Here is a 15,829-nt window from a genome sequence, read left to right as displayed (position 1 = left end):
GAGCGTGCTTCCTGCTGGTAATGAGCGCGCTTCCTGCTGGTAATGAGCGTGCTTCCTGCTGGTAATAAGCATGCTTCCTGCTGGTATTAATTGTGCTTCCTGATGGTAATGAGTGCACTTCCTGCTGGTAATAAGTGTACTTCCTGCTGGTAATTAACATGTTTCCTGCTGGTAATGAGTGCACATCCTGCTGTTAATGAGCGCGCTTCCTGCTGGTAATAAACGTGTTTCCTTCTGGTAATAAACGTGTTTCCTCCTGGTAATAAGTGCGCTTCCTGCTGGTAAAGATCGTGCTTCCTGCTGGTAATAAGCAGGCTTCCTGCTGGTAACAAAAGCACCTCCTGCTGGTAACAAAGCGCTTCCTGCTGGTAACAAGCATTCATCCTGCTGGTAACAGGCATGTTTCCTTCTGGTAATGAGTGCACTTCCTGCTGGTAATAAGCGTGCTTCCTGCTGGTAATAAGTGTGCTTCCTGCTGGTAATGAGCATGCTTCCTGCTGGTAACAAAAGCACCTCCTGCTGGTAACAAAGCGCTTCCTGCTGGTAACAAGCATTCATCCTGCTGGTAACAGGCATGTTTCCTTCTGGTAATGAGTGCACTTCCTGCTGGTAATAAGCGTGCTTCCTGCTGGTAATCAGTGTGCTTCCTGCTGGTAATGCATGCACTTCCTGTTGGTAATAAGCATGCTTCCTGCTGGTACTGAGTGCACTTCCTGCTGGTATTAAGCATGCTTCCTGCTGGTAATGAGTGCACTTCCTGCTGGTAATAAGCGTGCTTCCTGCTGGTAATAAGTGTGCTTCCTGCTGGTAATGCATGCACTTCCTGCTGGTATTAAGCATGCTTCCTGCTGGTAATGAGTGAGTTTCCTGCTGGTAATGAGCATGCTTCCTGCTGGTAATGAGTGCACTTCTTGCTGGTAATAAGTGTGCTACCTGCTGGTAATGAGTGCGCTTCCTACTGGTAACAAAAGTGCTTCCTGCTGGTAACAAGCTCGCTTCCTGTTGGTAAAAAGCACATTCCCTGCTGGTAATGAGCATGCTTCCTGCTGGTATTAAGTGTGCTTCCTGATGGCAATGAGTGCACTTCCTGCTGGTAATAAGTGTGCTTCCTGCTGGTAATTAAGAGTGCTTCCTGCAGGTAATGAGCATGCTTCCTGCTGGTAATACATAGATACATAGAAGATAGGAGCAGGAGTAGCCCATTCGGCCCTTCGAGCCTGCTCCGCCATTCAATGAGATCATGGCTGATCATCCAAATTCAGTACCCGGTCCCTGCCTTCTCCCCATATCCCTTGATCCCTTTAGCCTTAAGAAATATATCCAACTCTTTCTTGAATATACTTAATGAACTGGCCTCCACCGCCCTCTGTGGCAGAGAATTCCACAGGTTCACCACTCTCTGGGTGAAGAAATTCCTCCTCATTTCAGTCCTAAATGGCTTACCCCTTATCCTTAGACTATGACCCCTGGTTCTGGACTCCCCAGCCATCAGAAACATCCTTTCTGCATCTAGTCTGTCCAGGCCTGACAGAATTTTATAGGTTTCGATGAGATCCCCTCTCAATCTTCTAAACTCCAGTGAGTATAAGCCCAATCGACACAATCTCTCCTCATACGTCATTCCTGCCATCCCAGGTATCAGCCTGGTGAATCTTTGCTGCACTCCTTCCATGGCAAGAACGTCCTTCCTCAGGTAAGGCGACCAAAACTGCACACAATACTCAAGGTGTGGTCTCACCAAGGCCCTGTACAACTGCAGCAAGACATCCTTGTTCTTGTACTCGAACCCTCTTGCTACGAAGGCCAACATACCATTTGCCTTCTTAACCGCCTGCTGCACCTGCATGCTTACCTTCAGCGACTGGTGTACAAGAACACCCAGGTCTCTTTGCACTTCCCCTTCTCCCAATCTATTACCATTCAAATAATAATCTGCCTTCCTGTTTTTGCCACCAAAGTGGATAACCTCACATTTATCCACATTATAGTGCATTTGCCATGTTTCTGCCCATTCACCCAACCCGTCCAAATCGTGCTGGAGTTTCACGACATCCTCCTCACAGCATACCCTCCCCCCCAGCTTTGTGTCGTCTGCAAATTTGGAGATATTACATCCAATTCCCTCGTCCAGATCATTAATATATATTGTGAACAGCTGGGGTCCTAGGACCGATCCTTGCGGTACCCCACTAGTCACTGCCTGCCACTTGGAAAACGACCGTTTATTCCAACTCTTTGCTTTCTGTCCGCCAACCAGTTCTCTATCCAAGTCAATACCTTGCCCCCAATCCCATGTGCCTTAATTTTGCACGCTAATCTCTTATGCAGGACCTTATCGAAAGCCTTCTGAAAGTCCAAATACACCACATCCACTGGTTCTCCCTTATCTATTTTACCAGTTACATCCTCAAAAAATTCCAGTAGATTAGTCAAGCATGATTTACCTTTGGTAAATCCATGTTGACTTTGTCCGATCCAGTCACTGCTTTCCAAGTGCTCTGCTATTACATCTTTTATAATGGACTTTAGCATTTTCCCCACTACCGATGTCAAGCTTACCGGTCTATAATTCCCCGCCTTTTCTCTACCACCTTTTTTGAATAGTGGGATAATATTAGCTACCCGCCAATCCATGGGTACCGTTCCAGAGTCTATCGAGTTCTGGAAGATGACCAGCAATGCATCTACTATTTCTAGGGTCACTTCCTTAAGTACCCTGGGATGTAGATTATCAGGCCCTGGGGATTTATCGGCGTTCAGTCCCATCAATTTTCCTAACACCATTCCCTACAAATACTGATTTCTTTCCGTTCTACCCTTTCATCAGACCCTATGTTCCCCGGCATCTCTGGGAGGTTATTTGTGTCCTCCTTTCGGAAGACAGAACCAAAATATGTATTTAATTGGTCTGCCATTTCTTTGTTCCCCATTATAAATTCCCCCGATTCTGACTGTAAGGGACCTATGCTTGACTTCACCAATCTTTTTCTCTTCACATATCTATAAAAGCTTTTACAGTCAGTTTTTATGTTCTCTGCAAGCTTACTCTCATATTCTATTCTCCCTTTCTTAATTAATCCCTTTGTTGAATCCTAAACTGCTTCCAATCCTCTGGATTATTGCTTTTTCTGGCCAATTTATATGCCCTCTCCTTGGACCTTATGCTATCCCTAATTTCCCTTGTTAGCCACGGTTGGTTCACCTTTTTTGTTTTATTTTTATGCCAAACTGGGATGAACAAATTCTGTAGTTCATCCATTCGGTCTTTGAATGTTTGCCATTGCCACCGTCAACCCTTTGAGTGCCATTCCGCAATCAATCCTACCCAACTCGCTCCTCAGACCATCATAGTTCCCTTTATTTAAAATTGAGGACCCTAGTCTCAATGAGTGCGCAACCTACTGTTAATAAGTGCTCCTCCTGCTGGCAATAAGCGTGCTTCCTGCTGGTAATGAGCGCGCTTCCTGCTGGTAATGAGCATGCTTTCTGCTAGTAATGAGTCTGTTTCCTGTTGGTAACAAAAGCGCTTTCTGCTGGTAAGGAGTCTGCTTCCTGCTGGTAACAAAAGCGCTTTCTGCTGGTAACAAGTGTGCTTCCTGCTGGTAACAAAAGCACTTTCTGCTGGTAACAAGTGCGCTTCCTGCTAGTAACAGGTATGCTTCCTGCTGGTAATAAGCGTGCTACCTGCTGGTAATAAGGGTGCTTCCTGCTGGTAATGCGCATGCTTCCTGCTGGTAACAAAAGCGCCTCCTGCTGGTAACAAAAGCACTTCCTGCTGGTAATGAGCGTTTTTCGTGTTGGTAATAAACATGTTTCCTCCTGGTAATGAGTGCGCTTCCTGCTGGTAATGAGCGTGCTTCCTGCTGATAATGAGCGTGCTTCCTGCTGGTAATAAACGTGTTTCCTGCTGGTAATAAGCGTGCTTCCTGCTGGTAATAAGCGTGCTTCCTGCTGGTAATAAGCGTGCTTCCTGCTGGTAATAAGCGTGCTTCCTGCTGGTAATAAACGTGTTTCCTGCTGGTAATGAGTGTGCTTCCTGCTGGTAATGAGCGCGCTTCCTGCTGGTAAGAAACGTGTTTCCTCCTGGTAATAAACGTGTTTCCACCTGGTAATGAGTGCGCTTCCTGCTGGTAATGAGCGTGCTTCCTGCTGGTTAATGAGCGTGCTTCATGATGGTAATTGTTGTGTATGTAATATGTGTGCTACTTTGAACCTATGGACAGGACTGCACTACTTGTTGGGCGTAGTGATACGCAGTACCACTCCTGGCCATAGGGGTATAAATAGTACTGTGGGTACTGATCCCCCTCAGTTCCCGCCTGTGGGCATGAAGTAAAGACCTATGTGCAGTCCCTACCTCCAACCAGTAAAGGCCTGTTTGAGTTATACGTTTAAGTCTTTGTGTTAATTGTTCAATACAATACACATACTTAACACTGGCGACGAGTCAGGCTCTTACCCTGCGGCAGTTATTCCAGGCGGCTTCGTCCAAAGACAGGACGTTGAAGAGAGGTTTCAATCCTCAACACCCCACTCAAAACTGAAGGGCAGCAGAAATCCTGACAGCTTCCAGCGACTGGAAGCGACAGGCATTAGGACCCTGAAGCCTCCATCAGCTTGTGAACCGGAGTAAAGACAGGACTGGGGAAGAGAGAGAGGTAGGGCGATAGCGATCGGCAGATAAGGGCCGGGCCGCTTTGAAGTGAGGGGCGCAGCCGGGCCAGCGATCGGGACCAAAGATAAGAGCCGCACTCGGACTGAAAGGCGCGGCGGCTGCAGAAGCTCAAGGTGCGAGAGTCGCGGTGCACAGCGCGGGCTATCGATCGCGGCGAAGATAAGGGCCGCACTCGAGGGCTGAAGGGAGACGGCGTCGGGGGACGGGTGAAGACCGCCAAGCGCGGGAAAACCGCCATTTTGTGGGCGGAGGACGACGGCAAGAGCGGGAAGCCGCCATCTTTGATAACAAGTAAAGAAAATAAAATCTGAGAAATTGCAAATCTACAATGCCTAAACACGGGAATATTAGCACCTTTGATAGTGACCTCGAAGATTGGGCCATATATGTTGAAAGAGTAAAAAATTATTGTAAGGCCAATAAAATTCGTGACCAAGATAAAGCTCTAACATTATTAAATTTAATGGGTGCGAAGACGTACGGGCAATTGAAACACCTGTTATCACCAGATGAACCGGCGGATAAGACGTTCGATGAGATTGTTACTGTCCTGAAAGATCATCTAAACCCCACGCCGCTGATGCTAGCGGAACGATTTAAATTTTACGACAGAAGGCAGCTACAGCATGAAAGCAATGCTGAATATTTGCTGGAATTGCGTAAATTAGCGAAATATTGCCAGTTTGGAACGGGATTGACAGATGCACTACGAGACAAATTTGTGTGTGGTTTATTTAAACAGGATACACAAAAGCGACTGCTCGAGGAGAATGAGCTGACGCTTGAGAAGGCGGTCACTATGGCAGCAGCACACGAAGCCGCAGCGAGAGGCACGGCAGTAATGCAGCTACGGTCACCGGAGCTCAGTGCACACAAATTGGGTGTGAGTTCTGGCAAATGTTATCGTTGTGGAAAGACAACGCATGATCAGAACCAGTGTTGGTTTAAAAACCAAGAATGTAGAACTTGTGGTAGGCTTGGACATATAGCTAGAGTATGCAGGTCAGGGAAGAAGACCAGCAACAAGAAGTCACCGCAAGGAAAATACGCAAAGGTACACAAGGTGACCGAACAGGAGTCCGATTCAGACGCTAGCAGTAATGAACTGGCTAGCTTAAGCTGTAATGAACTGGCTAGCTTAAGAGTACTCAACGCTGGTAAGGGTGCAGACCTCCAGACAATTTGGGTCACTCTTCAGATAGAAGGAGTCCAAGTAAAACTGGAATTGGACACTGGATCGGCATTGACGGTCATAAATAAGAAAGATTACGGAAAGTTATTCCAACATATTCCCCTACAGGATACGGGGATTATATTGAAAACATACACGGGGCAAAGAGTGTACCCCATCGGGAAAATAGAGGTTGCAGTGGCCCACAAGGGCGAAGACAGTCAAATAATGGACTTATATGTGATATCTGAAGGAGGTCCTCCACTACTAGGACGGGAGTGGATTAGGAAAATGAATATGGACTGGCATTTCCTACAAACAATAACGAGTGAGAACTCGGTGAAGATAGTCGGCCCAGACTCTGGAACGGATGATGGTAAGCCCAACTCAGGTGCAAAAGACAAAGTTTCAGCACAGAATTCCACTGAGCAACAACAACATAGTTTAACTGTGGATTCTGAGTCTGGCAAGTCTACTGATGTGCCCATTTCTGAGGGACACCGGGCTCGAACTCAACTCCATTTCAAACTACAACAGCAATTAGAACAAATGCTTCGCCGTTTTGAGCAAGAGTTGAATGCAACGAAAGAGTTCTTTGATATAGAGTTGGAGAATCTGGAAAGACAACAGAAGCAGCTGATGGAGAAAATGGAGCAGGAGCACACAAAACGTCTGATGTCAGAGGAGTTAACGGTCAGCCAACTCCTGCATATGCTGAAGGACAGGACTCTGAAATGGGAAAAACTTGAACATGAACTTCAATATTCAAACGAAAGGGGTTCGGAGCTCTCAAAGGTTATTGGAAGAGCTGAGGTGGCAACACAGACTGAGATGACTGCAACAGAGCAGCCCTTGGATGCCAAAAGTACGCTGACTCACGTCAACGTAGAACAACAGACCGCTGAAACAGCTGCTCCGGTAGAGGGATTGCATAGTCCGATCAATCAATCTCCAAAGGAAGTTGAAGTATTAAAATCACAAATGAGGTCACTAGTAAACGACTTGCTGAAAGCCCAGAAAAAGCTGGATGCAGAGGTACACATGAAGAAGTCTCTTCAGGAAAGATGTCTGGATTTGGAACAAGAGCTGGCTAACGTCCAGCTAGGTATGGAGGAAATAGACGACCCTCTCACTGGTCTAGCTCAGGACGACACCGAATATTACGATGTCCTGTCCTGCCCAGCTTGTAACTTCGACTCCCAAAGTGCAGAAATCATGGAGGAGCACCAAAAGTCTACGGAACATCGGGAGAAGCTGGCTCTACGACGGAAACAGGAGGAAGAGAAGGAGGAACTGCGCATGCAGCTGGCAGCTGTGGCAGCTGACAATGGAGCCCAGAGAGTCTCCAAGAAGCAGAAAAGGAAAAGTAAAAACAGAAGATGACCCATCTGAACCATTATCACCTCTACCAGATCACACACGTGGTCCCTCCGAACGGAGCCAATTCAGTTCGGAAGTTCAAACTGTTAAATCCATGGAAGGACTATTGAATGAGTCACTCTAGCAACGTGAACCGACTACACCACAGAGATTGAATCTGTGAACTGTTTTCCGCAGAGACTGAATCTGTGATCTGTTTTTGACATGAAGTTATCTATGTATCTATGTTATTCTGTTATGTAAACCTGAAGTTATATATGTATATATGTTATTACGTTATGTTAAATGGGGAGATGACTGTAAAGCTAGGAAGGGAGGAATGTTGTGTATGTAATATGTGTGCTACTTTGAACCTATGGACAGGACTGCACTACTTGTTGGGCGTAGTGATACGCAGTACCACTCCTGGCCATAGGGGTATAAATAGTACTGTGGGTACTGATCCCCCTCAGTTCCCGCCTGTGGGCATGAAGTAAAGACCTATGTATAGTCCCTACCTCCAACCAGTAAAGACCTGTTTGAGTTATACGTTTAAGTCTTTGTGTTAATTGTTCAATACAATACACATACTTAACAGTAATGAGTGCGCTTCCTGCTGGTAATGAGCGTGCTTCCTGCTGGTAATGAGCACGCTTCCTGCTGGTAATGAGCGCGCTTCCTGCTGGTAATAAGCGCGCTTCCTGCTGGTAATAAGTGCACTTCCTGCTGGTAATGACCGTGCTTCCTGCTGGTAATGAGCGCGCTTCCTGCTGGTAATGAGCGTGCTTCCTGCTGGTAATAAACGTGTTTCCTGCTGGTAATGAGTGCACTTTCTGCTGCTAATGAGCACGCTTCCTGCTGGTAATGAGTGCACTTCCTGCTGGTAATAATCGTGCTTCCTGCTGGTAATAAGCATGCTTCCTGCTGGCAATGAGCGCGCTTCCTGCTGGTAATGAGTGTGCTTCATGCTGGTAATGAGTGCGCTTCCTGCTGGTAATGAGTGCGCTTCCTGCTGGTAATGATCGTGCTTCCTGCTGGTAATAAGCATGCTTCCTGCTGGTAATGAGCACGCTTCCTGCTGGTAATGAGCGCGCTTCCTGCTGGTAATAAGCGCGCTTCCTGCTGGTAATAAGTGCACTTCCTGCTGGTAATGACCGTGCTTCCTGCTGGTAATGAGCGCGCTTCCTGCTGGTAATGAGCGTGCTTCCTGCTGGTAATAAACGTGTTTCCTGCTGGTAATGAGTGCACTTTCTGCTGCTAATGAGCGCGCTTCCTGCTGGTAATGAGCGTGCTTCCTGCTAGTAATAAACGTGTTTCCTGCTGGTAATGAGTGCACTTCCTGCTGCTAATGAGCGCACTTCCTGCTGGCAATAAACGTGTTTCCTTCTGGTAATAAACGTGTTTCCTCCTGGTAATAAGTGCGCTTCCTGCTGGATATGAGCGCACTTCCTGCTGGTAATGAGCGTGCTTCCTGCTGGTAATGAGTGCACTTCCTGCTGGTAATAATCGTGCTTCCTGCTGGTAATAAGCATGCTTCCTGCTGGCAATGAGCGCGCTTCCTGCTGGTAATGAGTGTGCTTCATGCTGGTAATGAGTGCGCTTCCTGCTGGTAATGAGTGCACTTCCTGCTGGTAATGATCGTGCTTCATGCTGGTAATAAGCATGCTTCCTGCTGGTAATGAGCACGCTTCCTGCTGGTAATGAGCATGCTTCATGCTGGTAATATGTGCGCTTCCTGCTGGTAATGAGCGTGCGTCCTGCTGGTAATGATCGTGCTTCCTGCTGGTAATGAGCGTGTTTCCTGCTGGTAATGAGCATGTTTCCTGCTGGTAATGAGCGTGTTTCCTGCTGGTAATGACCGTGCTTCCAGCTGGTAATAAGCGCACTTCCTGCTGTTAATGAGCGTGCTTCCTGCTGGTAATAAGTGCGCTTCCTGCTGGTAATAAGCGCACTTCCTGCTGGCAATAAGCGTGCTTCCTGCTGGTAATGCGCATGCTTCCTGCTGGTAACAAAAGCGCCTCCTGCTGGTAACAAAAGCACATCCTGCTGGTAACAAGCGTGCATCCTGCTGGTAATGAGCATTTTTCCTGTTGGTAATAAACATGTTTCCTCCTGGTAATGAGTGCGCTTCCTGCTGGTAATGAGCGCGCTTCCTGCTGATAATGAGCGTGCTTCCTGCTGGTAATAAATGTGTTTCCTGCTGGTAATAAGCGTGCTTCCTGCTGGTAATAAGCGTGCTTCCTGCTGGTAATAAACGTGTTTCCTGCTGGTAATGAGCGCGCTTCCTGCTGGTAATGAGCGTGCTTCCTGCTGGTAATAAACGTGTTTCCTCCTGGTAATGACTGCGCTTCCTGCTGGTAATGAGCGCGCTTCCTGCTAATAATGAGCGTGCTTCCTGCTGGTAATGAGTGCACTTCCTGCTGGTAATGATCATGCTTCCTGCTGGTAATAAGCATGCTTCCTGTTGGTAATGAGCGTGCTTCCTGCTGGTAATGAGCGTGCTTCATGATGGTAATGAGTGCGCTTCCTGCTGGTAATGACCGTGCTTCCTGCTGGTAATGATCGTGCTTCCTGCTGGTAATGAGCGTGTTTCCTGCTGGTAATGAGCGTGTTTCCTGCTGGTAATGAGCGTGTTTCCTGCTGGTAATGACCGTGCTTCCTGCTGGTAATGAGCGCGCTTCCTGCTGGTAATAAGCACGCTTCCTGCTGGTAATAAGTGCACTTCCTGCTGGTAATGACCGTGCTTCCTGCTGGTAACGAGCGTGCTTCCTGCTGGTAATGAGCGTGCTTCCTGCTGGTAATAAACGTGTTTCCTGCTGGTAATGTGTGCACTTCCTGCTGCTAACATAAGAACATAAGAACATAAGAAATAGGAGCAGGAGTAGGCCATACGGCCCCTCGGGCCTGCTCCACCATTCAATAGGATCATGGCTGATCTGAATCTAGACTCATGTCCACTTCCCTGCCCTTTCCCCGTAACCCCTAATTCCCTTATCTGCTAGGAAAATGTCTATCTCCATTTTAAATTTATTTAATGTTGCAGCTTCTGCAGCTCTCTGGGGTAGCAAATTCCATAGATTTACTACCCTCTGAGTGAAGAAGTTTCTCCTCATCTCAGTTTTGAAAGGGCAGCCCCTTATTCTAAGATTATGCCCCCTAGTTCTAGTCTCACCCATCAGTGGAAACATCCTCACCGCATCCACCCGATCAAGCCCCCTCACAATCTTATATGTTTCGATAAGATTGCCTCTCATTCCTCTGAACTCCAATGAGTCCCAACCTACTCAACCTTTCCTCATACGTCAACCCCCTCATCTCTAGAATCAACCGAGTGAACCTTCTCTGAACTGCCTCGAGAGCAAATATATCTTTTCTTAAATATGGAAACCAAAACTGCACGCAGTATTCCAGGTGTGGCCTCACCAATACCCTGTATAACTGCAGCAAGACTTCCCTGTTTTTATACTCCACCCCCCTTGCAATAAAAGCCAAGATTCCATTGGCCTTCCTGATCACCTGCATACTAACTTTTTGTGTTTCATGCACCAGGACCCCCAGATCCCTTTGTACTGTAGCACTTTGCAGTTTCTCTCCATTTAGATAATAACTTGCTCTTTGATTTTTTCTGCCAAAGTGCATAACCTCACACTTTCCAACATTATATTGCATCTGCCAAATCTCTGCCCACTCACTTAGCCTGTCTATGTCCTTTTGCAGGTTTTTGATGTCCTCCTCACTCACTGCTTTCCCTCCCATCTTTGTATCGTCGGCAAACTTGGATATGTTGCACTTGGTCCCTTCCTCCAAATCGTTAATATAGATTGTAAAGATTGTAAAGAGTTGGGGTCCCAGCACTGACCCCTGCGGAAGACCACTAGTTACTGATTGCCAGCCCGAGAACGAACCATTTATCCCAACTCTTTGTTTTCTGTTAGATAGCCAATCTTCCACCCATGCCAGTATATTACCCCCAATCCCGTGATTTTTTATCTTGATCAGTAATCTTTTGTGTGGAACCTTGTCAAATGCCTTTTGGAAGTCCAAATACACCACATCCACTGGTTCCCCTTTATCCACCCTGTATGTTACATCCTCAAAGAATTCGAGCAAATTTGTCAAACATGACTTCCCCTTCATAAAACCATGCTGACTCTGTCCTATTAAATTATGTTTATTCAAATGCTCTGTTACTGTTTCCTTAATAATGGACTCCAACATTTTGCCAACCACAGATGTTAGGCTAACTGGTCTATAGTTTCCAGCTTTTTGTCTACTTCCCTTCTTAAATAAGGGTGTTACATTAGCAGTTTTCCAATCTGCCGGGACCGTTCCTGAGTCCAGGGAGTTCTGGAAAATGATCACCAATGCACCCACAATCCCTACCGCTACTTCTCTCAAGACCCTAGAATGTAGGCCATCAGGTCCGGGGGATTTATCTGCCTTAAGTCCCATTATTTTACTGAGCGCACTTCCTGTTGGTAATGAGCGTGCTTCCTGCTGGTAATAAACATGTTTCCTGCTGGTAATGAGTGCACTTCCTGCTGCTAATGAGCGTGCTTCCTGCTGCTAATGAGCGTGCTTCCTGCTGGTAATGAGTGCACTCCTGCTGGTAATGATCGTGCTTCCTGCTGGTAATAAGCATGCTTCCTGCTGGTAATGAGCGCGCTTCCTGCTGGTAATGAGCCTGCTTCATGCTGGTAATGAGTGTGCTTCCTGCTGGTAATGAGTGCGCTTCCTGCTGGTAATGATCGAGCTTCCTGCTGGTAATAAGCATGCTTCCTGCTGGTAATGAGCGCGCTTCCTGCTGGTAATGAGCGTGTTTCCCGCTGGTAATGAGCATGTTTCCTGTTGGTAATGAGCGTGTTTCCTGCTGGTAATGACCGTGCTTCCTGCTGGTAATGAGCGCACTTCCTGCTGGTAATGAGCGTGCTTCCTGCTGGTAATAAGCGCACTTCCTGTTGGTAATAAGCACACTTCCTGCTAGTAATGACCATGCTTCCTGCTGGTAATGAGCGCGCTTCCTGCTGGTAATGAGCGTGCTTCCTGCTGGTAATAAGCATGCTTCCTGCTGGTATTAATTGTGCTTCCTGATGGTAATGAGTGCACTTCCTGCTGGTAATAAGTGTACTTCCTGCTGGTAATTAACATGTTTCCTGCTGGTAATGAGTGCACATCCTGCTGTTAATGAGCGCGCTTCCTGCTGGTAATAAACGTGTTTCCTTCTGGTAATAAACGTGTTTCCTCCTGGTAATAAGTGCGCTTCCTGCTGGTAAAGATCGTGCTTCCTGCTGGTAATAAGCAGGCTTCCTGCTGGTAATGAGCGTGCTTGCTGCTGGTAATGAGCGTGCTTCATGCTGGTAATGAGTGGGCTTCCTGCTGGTAATGAGTGTGCTTCCTGCTGGTAATGATCGTGCTTCCTGCTGGTAACAAGCATGCTTTCTGCTGGTAATGAGCGCGCTTCCTGCTGGTAATGAGCGTGCTTCATGCTGGTAATATGTGCGCTTCCTGCTGGTAATGAGTGCGCTTCCTGCTGGTAATGAGCGTGCTTCCTGCTGGTAATGATCATGCTTCCTGTTGGTAATGAGTGTGTTTCCTGCTGGTAATGAGCATGTTTCCTGCTGGTAATGAGCGTGTTTCCTGCTGGTAATGAGCATGTTGCCTGCTGGTAATAAGCGCACTTCCTGCTGGTAATGAGCGCGTTTCCTGCTGGCAATGAGCGCACTTTTTGCTGATAATGAGCGTGGTTCCTGCTGGTAATGAGTGCACTTCCTGCTGGTAATGAGCATGCTTCATGCTGGTAATGAGTGCGCTTCCTGCTGGTAATGAGTGTGCTTCCTGCTGGTAATGATCGTGCTTCCTACTGGTAATAAGCATGCTTCCTGCTGGTAATGAGCGCGCTTCCTGCTGGTAATGAGCATGCTTCATGCTGGTAATATGTGCGCTTCCTGCTGGTAAAGAGTGCGCTTCCTGCTGGTAATGAGCGCGCTTCCTGCTGGTAATGATCGTGCTTCCTGCTGGTAATGAGCGTGTTTCCTGCTGGTAATTAGCGCATTTCCTGCTGGTAATGAACGTGTTTCCTGCTGGTAATGAGCGTGTTTCCTGCTGGTAATGAGCGTGTTTCCTACTGGTAATGACCGTGCTTCCTGCAGGTAATAAGCACGCTTCCTGCTGGTAATAAGCGTACTTCCTGCTGGTAATGACCGTGCTTCCTGCTGGTAATGAGCGCGCTTCCTGCTGGTAATGAGCGCGCTTCCTGCTGGTAATAAGCGTGCTTCCTGCTGGCAATAAGCACGCTTCCTGCTGGTAATGAGCGCGCTTCCTGCTGGTAATGAGCATGCTTCATGCTGGTAATGAGTGCGCTTCCTGCTGGTAATGAGTGCGCTTCCTGCTGGTAATGATCGTGTTTCCTGTTGGTAATAAACGTGCTTCATGCTGGTAATGATCGTGCTTCCTGCTGGTAATAAGCATGCTTCCTGCTGGTAATGAGCGTGCTTCCTGCTGGTAATGAGCGTGCTTCATGCTGGTAAAGAGTGCACTTCCTGCTGGTAATGAGCACGCTTCCTGCTGGTAATGAGCGTGTTTCCTGCTGGTAATAAACGTGCTTCATGCTGGTAATGATCGTGCTTCCTGCTGGTAATAAGCATGCTTCCTGCTGGTAATGACCGCGTTTCCTGCTGGTAATGAGCGCGCTTCCTGCTGGTAATAAGCATGCTTCCTGCTGGCAATAAGCACGCTTCCTGCTGGTAATGAGCGCGCTTCCTACTGGTAATGAGCGCGCTTCCTGCTGGTAATGAGTGCGCTTCCTGCTGGTAATGAGCGCGTTTCCTGCTGGTAATGAGCGTGTTTCCTGCTGGTAATAAACGTGCTTCATGCTGGTAATGATCGTGCTTCCTGCTGGTAATAAGCATGCTTCCTGCTGGTATTGAGCGCGTTTCCTGCTGGTAATGAGCATGCTTCATGCTGGTAATGAGTGCGCTTCCTGCTGGTAATGAGTGCGCTTCCTGCTGGTAATGATCGTGCTTCCTACTGGTAATAAGCATGCTTCCTGCTGGTAATGAGCATGCTTCATGCTGGTAATATGTGCGCTTCCTACTGGTAAAGAGTGCGCTTCCTGCTGGTAATGAGCGTGCTTCCTGCTGGTAATGATCGCGCTTCCTGCTGGTAATGAGCGTGTTTCCTGCTGGTAATGAGCGCATTTCCTTCTGGTAATGAGCGTGTTTCCTGCTGGTAATGAGCGTGTTTCCTGCTGGTAATGGCCGTGCTTCCTGCTGGTAATAAGCACGCTTCCTGCTGGTAATAAGCGTACTTCCTGCTCGTAATGACCGTGCTTCCTGCTGGTAATGAGCGCACTTCCTGCTGGTAATGAGCGCGCTTCCTGCTGGTAATAAGCGTGCTTCCTGCTGGCAATAAGCGCGCTTCCTGCTGATAATGAGCATGTTTCCTGCTGGTAATGAGCGTGTTTCCTGCTGGTAATAAACGTGCTTCATGCTGGTAATGATCGTGCTTCCTGCTGGTAATAAGCATGCTTCCTGCTGGTAATGAGCGCGTTTCCTGCTGGTAATGAGCATGTTGCCTGCTGGTAATAAACGTGCTTCATGCTGGTAATAATCGTGCTTCCTGCTGGTAATAAGCATGCTTCCTGCTGGTAATGAGCGCGCTTCCTGCTGGTAATGAGCGCGCTTCCTGCTGGTAATAAGCATGCTTCCTGCTGGCAATAAGCACGCTTCCTGCTGGTAATGAGCGCGCTTCCTACTGGTAATGAGCGCGCTTCCTGCTGGTAATGAGTGCGCTTCCTGCTGGTAATGAGCGCGTTTCCTGCTGGTAATGAGCGTGTTTCCTGCTGGTAATAAACGTGCTTCATGCTGGTAATGATCGTGCTTCCTGCTGGTAATAAGCATGCTTCCTGCTGGTATTGAGCGCGTTTCCTGCTGGTAATGAGCATGCTTCATGCTGGTAATGAGTGCGCTTCCTGCTGGTAATGAGTGCGCTTCCTGCTGGTAATGATCGTGCTTCCTACTGGTAATAAGCATGCTTCCTGCTGGTAATGAGCATGCTTCATGCTGGTAATATGTGCGCTTCCTACTGGTAAAGAGTGCGCTTCCTGCTGGTAATGAGCGTGCTTCCTGCTGGTAATGATCGCGCTTCCTGCTGGTAATGAGCGTGTTTCCTGCTGGTAATGAGCGCATTTCCTTCTGGTAATGAGCGTGTTTCCTGCTGGTAATGAGCGTGTTTCCTGCTGGTAATGGCCGTGCTTCCTGCTGGTAATAAGCACGCTTCCTGCTGGTAATAAGCGTACTTCCTGCTCGTAATGACCGTGCTTCCTGCTGGTAATGAGCGCACTTCCTGCTGGTAATTAGCGCGCTTCCTGCTGGTAATAAGCGTGCTTCCTGCTGGCAATAAGCGCGCTTCCTGCTGATAATGAGCATGTTTCCTGCTGGTAATGAGCGTGTTTCCTGCTGGTAATAAACGTGCTTCATGCTGGTAATGAGTGTGCTTTCTGCTGGTAATAAGCGCGCTTCCTGCTGGTAATGAGCGTGTTTCCTGCTGGTAATAAACGTGCTTCATGCTGGTAATGAGTGTGCTTTCTGCTGGTAATAAGCGCGCTTCCTGCTGGTAATGAGCGT

This window comes from Somniosus microcephalus, chromosome 3 (assembly GCF_052327205.1).
Source record: "Somniosus microcephalus isolate GS21.2 chromosome 3, FLI_Smic_1.0, whole genome shotgun sequence".
Classification (NCBI taxonomy): domain Eukaryota; kingdom Metazoa; phylum Chordata; class Chondrichthyes; order Squaliformes; family Somniosidae; genus Somniosus; species Somniosus microcephalus.
This window is presented reverse-complemented; position numbering follows the sequence as displayed.